Genomic DNA, 6,000 nt, shown 5'->3' with positions numbered 1-6,000 from the left:
AAACATGTTCAAGAATATTTTGTTGTACTTGGAATAAAATGATATTTTGACCCACATAAAAATACGTTTTAATATTTGTTCATCAAATAATTTTTCTCTCTTTAAATCACTTAAGAGCCCATTTTTGAAACACTAACCTCCCAACTAAAGACAGAAAAAAGCCATCTGATGTCCACACCAAAAAAATCTTCCCTTCTGCACTGAAATCTTAAAAGTCAACCTCTGCCTATTTTACCCTGTCATACTTGCTGATAGCCTTGCCATTTTCAACTTGTCAAATAGCCCACTGACTAGCTATTTTCAAATAAACTGAAAATATTCCAGCAGCCTAAAGGAAAGAAACAACAATGTATCTAGTTTGCACAACATTTCCAGATCATCATTATTTTCCAAGTGCAGAAGTCTGAAGATCTTTATTTTTTTCCCAGTGAGAAAAATTATTTATTGACTCTAATGTGAGTCCACACATTGAAGCACTTTTGCTCTTCGCTCATCTATTACAAGGTGAGAAGTTCAAGGTTCCTGATATTAGCTAACAGTAATATACATGTATGCAAAATCTGGTTTACCTTTTCCTCTCCTATTCATTCCTCTTCTTTCTCTAAACCATTTCAGTGCCAGTGTCCTGACATCCACAATTCCACAGGTTAAGCTGCTTTTAATTTGCAAAGAGAGTTATAGTAGTTAATTACAAAGCATGATGCTCTGTGACTCAAACATTTTGCATTTATAGGCTTTTGATATAGTCCAGAGCAAGAGGCCAGCTCATATTTAATTTGTCTGACACGTTTCTTGTTAAAGCTCCATCAAATGGGTGACTGGAATCCCTTCAGTTCAGCTGGAAAAGTCACTTTGAAGGAGGCATTTATCAGCAACATTTGCCTCAGTGGAAACAGGAGGCCCTGAGGGCCAGGGGAAAATCAGTGGTTGGTTATAATAGTCAAAACCAGCTATTCCCCACAGGATAAAGTGTCAATAATAGGTTAGATATTATTATTTGGAATTGATTTTACAGCAGGTATAAAATTAAAGAAAATGAGGCCGTTTCTTTAGGCAACAAAGGTCTCTGTTTTGCAATGCCCTCTAGCCTGAAACCCACAGCCCCAGAAGCAGGGGGAGGATGCAGCAGGGCTTGCTTCACAGCCAGCAGTGTGCCCAGCACCAGCTGCTGTGCACAGAGCATGATTAACATAGCTGAAGGCCCACAGGGCTTAGCACAATTAAATCAACAGGCTGTAGCTCATTCCTCTGGCCTAACAGAATAAAGGCACAAAACCTAGATGCCTTTGCTTTCTTCTATCTTTAGATAATCTCTGTGTTTACTGTAGCCATTTTTGTTGAGGGTTCAATCCTCTGCAGCCCAACATTGACACAAAAATTTAATATGCATGTATTTTTGACTGAAAAACTCCCAACCCAGAATATCATGAGCTCACATTTTCAAGTGATACATTCAGTAGTTAATTAAAGCCACTAACTCCTTTAGCAGGAGGAGCAGTGTCAGACTGCTTTATCTTGAGGAAAAGATATTCTGTAGTCTCTTATATTAAATTATTCATGAGGCCTTTTATAGAAGACCTGTATATACTGTCCTGAATGAGACAGCTTAGTAAGAGTTCTTCCAACTGTAAAGGTGATTATTCTTTGCAGAACACAGCAAAGAACACCCTTACAAATCTGTAGAATAAGAATGACCTTGCTAAATAGTTCTACTAAACAAAAATGTGGATACATTCTCCATCTATAGCATCCCAGCCAGGCGTGGTAAGCAAAAGTTCCTCTTGTTCAAGCCAACAATTATTATTCTTTCCTGGTTGTTTCACTGTCCCTAGAAAATTTAACGGTTACTGTTCTCAAAAGCATTAACATTCAAGTGTTTCACTGTACTTAAGATCCTCATTGACAAACACCTCTAAAATTTAGCCTAAGCTTAATTCTTAAAATGCTATAGACCACACAGAACATGGTTCCCCTGAGCATCTCCCGTGCCACAGTCCTGCCGTGGGGACCCTGCAGCCCAGCTGAGGAGGCCAGGGCTGACTGCATGGCATCACCTTGCCAGAGAGGCCTACTGGGGCAGCCAAAGCCACCCCTGCTCCTCAGGACTGAGCAGGGGCCACGTCGTGGTCGCCCCCACAACACTCAGTAGAGGTGATGTGCAGGGTGGCCCCATGCACCCAGTGCTGCAAGAAAGAACGCCCTCTTGCTAAAACTCCACAGCGAGTCTTAGAGACTTCTTTCAGCCACACTTTAGTCACAGCGCACCAGTTGTGGTGCTGCTATGGACAAGTGCTGCTGCTCAGGGCTGAACCGGTGGAGCCCAGGACCTGTTGTGACACACGTCACTGCCAGGGCAGGGCAGGGCATGGGCACCAAGCTCCCCAGGACGGAGCAGGGACACACAGGGAATGCCCATGGAAGATAACAAACCGAATGCAAATGACCAAGCTTCTGATCCCAGCAGCTGCCAAGTGCCGCACCTGAGGCTAAGGGGAAATCTGTACTCAGAACTGGACTGGGTTTCAATGCAGGCAGAGCAAGCTTTGGTCTTTACAGCTAATAAGGGCATTGCAGGCTCCTCCTGAGCTTTCAGGGGACAGCCCAGCCCTGGCACCTGTGTAATCTAGGTTGCCCTTGCTGGAGACAAATGTGTTGGGTGGAAATGTGCAGACTTCATGTCCCTTCAGGTCTTTCTGGTGAGAGCTGGGGGTAGAGGAGGAGGATGCTGGTGTGCGGTGAAACAAGGGGAACACAAAATCACAAAATGGAATTTATAAACCTTTAGAATTAGTTTTAAGCAATGTTAAGTTCAATGGCTTTGTAACAGTAGCAGTGGAAAATTACTGAGGTGCATAATACATAGAAAAAATAGAGTACAGATAGAGAACATACTGGCACAAGATAAATTGTTATAGTTGATGTGGTCTTAAGAGAAACAGTCTAGAAAAACAGGACGCAGGGATAAGGAGTATCTGGGAATAGCAGGTGTCCAGGATAGGCTATGAGTAAACTAGCTGATAAGTAGGAGGATAGGAGGATTATTATGTCTCTGGTGCTAACGAACCAATTAAACTGGTATAAGCATCTACTGTGCGTGCTTCAAAGGCTGCCAGAAGTGATGAAGATTGTTGGAAGAAGTAAACAACCCTCAGAGACCACCACCACAATTCTGTATGCATGCGGGGAGCTTTCTGGAAAGTGATGTAATCCATATGTAGCCTCATGAAAACCTGCTTGTCAGCTTGAAAACTTTGTTGGCAAGTTTGTTCCTGGAGTTTTCTCCGAATCAATTTGGCACCCCAGATGGGACCCTCTCTGCTCGGCTGCAGGACCTGCTGAGGACAGGGCTCCCTAGGGCCCTCGGGAGTTTTTCCCGGAGGGACCCCTCAACTCATTCGGATCACTGCGGGAGCAGACAAGGACCATCTTCATAAAAGGTATTCTTTTCTTTTGTATAGCCTGTAAGGTGCAGGGGGCATCTTGCATAAAGACTACATTGGTAATTGGGTTGGTTTGGTAAGCGTATGCAAGGTTTGGAAGCCTTCCGTAAATCGAGATAAGAAATCTCGTAGGTAAAGGCGTATACCCGGCTGCTAGCGTCTGTTTGGTATACACCCACAAGAAGCAGGGGGTTTCTTGTGGTTTGGGTCCTGCAAGATGCAGGGGGTGTCTCGTGGAAATGGTTTTGGATCTTGTCGTGGCTTGTTACATTAAGGATTTTGGTCTTGTGATTTTGGTATTGGTGACAGGATGTTATAACTGTGTTATTAATTGTGGTTTGTTTGATAGAATTTTAGTCTCTGTCTGTTTCAAGTGTTGTAACTGTGTGGAGTGTGTCTGTGGGATCCCTAGTGTGTGTGAGTGAGAGACTGATAATGGAAAATCAGCAGAGTGAAGAGATCATGCAAAAGAGTCCTTTACGGTGCATTTTGGCACACTGGAAAGAACTGGGAGGGTTTCCTGGGGGCTCGGGAAATAAGAAAATGTTGTCCAGCAATTTTGAAAAATATTGTAACTGATGGTGGCCTTTGTATACTTTGGAAGATCAGGAAAAATGGCCTAAAAATGGAACCTGAGCTATAATACATTGTTACAATTAATGTTGTTTTGAGGCTGTAAGGAAAATGGCATGAAGTAATGTATGCAGATATGTTCTTCACTTTAAGAGACCACGTGGAATGACAGACACAATGCAAAATTAATATGGCTCCGCCAGATCCCTTAATTTTGGCTTTGGAAAAGGACAGGGAAAAACTGAAAGTTAAGATGGAGAAATGCTGTTCAGCCTGTGATACTGGGGAAAGATGTTTAAAGTTAAAAAACAGTAATCAGGAAGATAGGCTGTAAAATTCTCACAGGTACCTCCGAGGAGCACCCCTGCATCTCTCCTCTCTGATATTCATAAGGAGTGAGAGATCACTGTCACTGGCACCAAGCGGCAGATGCACATTCCGAGTTAAGAAAGGGTTAAACCAGCAGTGCTGTTGCAGAGGCATCTGCAGCCCCTGCAGAGCAGGGTGAGCAACTGTGAGAAAAAAAAAAAGGAAAACCAAGGGGGAAAGGAGGGGAGCTCCCACAGCTCCCGTGTTTGAGCATGGAATGGGTGTTGGTGCAGGCAAACAAGTGGGAACAGACATGTTCACGGACAGGACTGAGGGGTTGTTGAATAAATGTGGACAGGAGGAAGCATGGAGAGCGTATAGGAATTGGGAACAGGTAGAAAAGAAAAAGATGGGTCGTGCTATAGCCATGGCTTTGGTGGTTGCTTTGAAACTGGGGGGGGGAGAGTTCGGATGCTGGAAGTGAGACTGCCCTGGGGGGGGGGGGGGGGGGGGGGGGGGTAGTGCCATGGTGTGGCTCCAGCGACTGAATTGGAGCTAGACTGACAGGGACCTGGGGAATCTACCCTAGCAGATCCACTGGTTAAATTAAAACTAGGAACTAGAGGAAATAAAGTGGAATTTTAGTGGATAGAGGAGCAACTTATTTGGTGTTAAATCTGAGAGAAAAGAATTTGTTACAGATGTGGGAGCTACTGGCCACCAAGAAAAAGAGGAAAAAAAAAAACCCACAAACAACCCGAGGCATTCTTTCTGAAACCCTTAAAGTACAAATTGGGAAAACAAATAGGAATGCATAAATTTTTATGCATGCCAAATTCTCTAAAATATTTCTTAGGGTGAGAAGCAGCATTTAAAGAAGGCAGAATGGAATTTAGAGTTAAAAACAAACAGTTAATTGCAGTTTTGAGTTTATCTCTAATTCAACAGAAAAGCAAACAGGAGGACCTCCCTGAAATAGAAGAAATCCTTAATCAGATATATCTGGGAGTATGGGCATCTGAAGTTCCAGGTAAGGTGAAAAATGTTTTGCCTGTTAAAGTGGAAATAAAAAGGGGGGCCTGCCCAATTAGAATAAAACAATATCCCTTCAAATTAGAAGATCAAAGGGAAAAAAAAAGTAATTGATAAATTTTAAAATAGATATTATTAATTGAATGTGAATTGGAATATAATATTCTGGACAGTAATGAAATAGGATGATAAAAGTTGCAGATTGATTCAAGATCTCAGAGCAGTCAACAAAACTGCAGAGGATATTTGTCCAGTAGTAGCTAATTTGTATGATTTATTGACTAAATTTAATAATCAGAAATGGTTTGCCATCTTGGATTTAAAGGATGCTTTCTTTTGCTTACCATTGGCCAAAGAAAGACAAAATTTATTTGCTTTTGAATGGGAAAATACTGACACAGGAAGGGAAAACTCAATTAACTTGGACGGTATTACTTAAAGGGTTTAAAACAGTCCAGCAATTTCTGGAAATCAGCATGAGAACTAGAATCATGGAAGCCACCTGCTCAGATGGGGACTCTGTTACAATATGTGGATGACCTATTAATTGCTACAGAAATAAAGGAAGAATGTATCCAGTGGACAGTGGAATTATTGACTTTTCTGGGACTGAATGGTTATTGGGTATCCAGACAACAGGCCCAAC

The sequence above is a fragment of the Melopsittacus undulatus genome, unplaced genomic scaffold (assembly GCF_012275295.1).
Source record: "Melopsittacus undulatus isolate bMelUnd1 unplaced genomic scaffold, bMelUnd1.mat.Z mat_scaffold_620_arrow_ctg1, whole genome shotgun sequence".
Classification (NCBI taxonomy): Eukaryota; Metazoa; Chordata; class Aves; order Psittaciformes; family Psittaculidae; genus Melopsittacus; species Melopsittacus undulatus.
Note: the sequence above shows the minus strand (reverse complement) of the source record.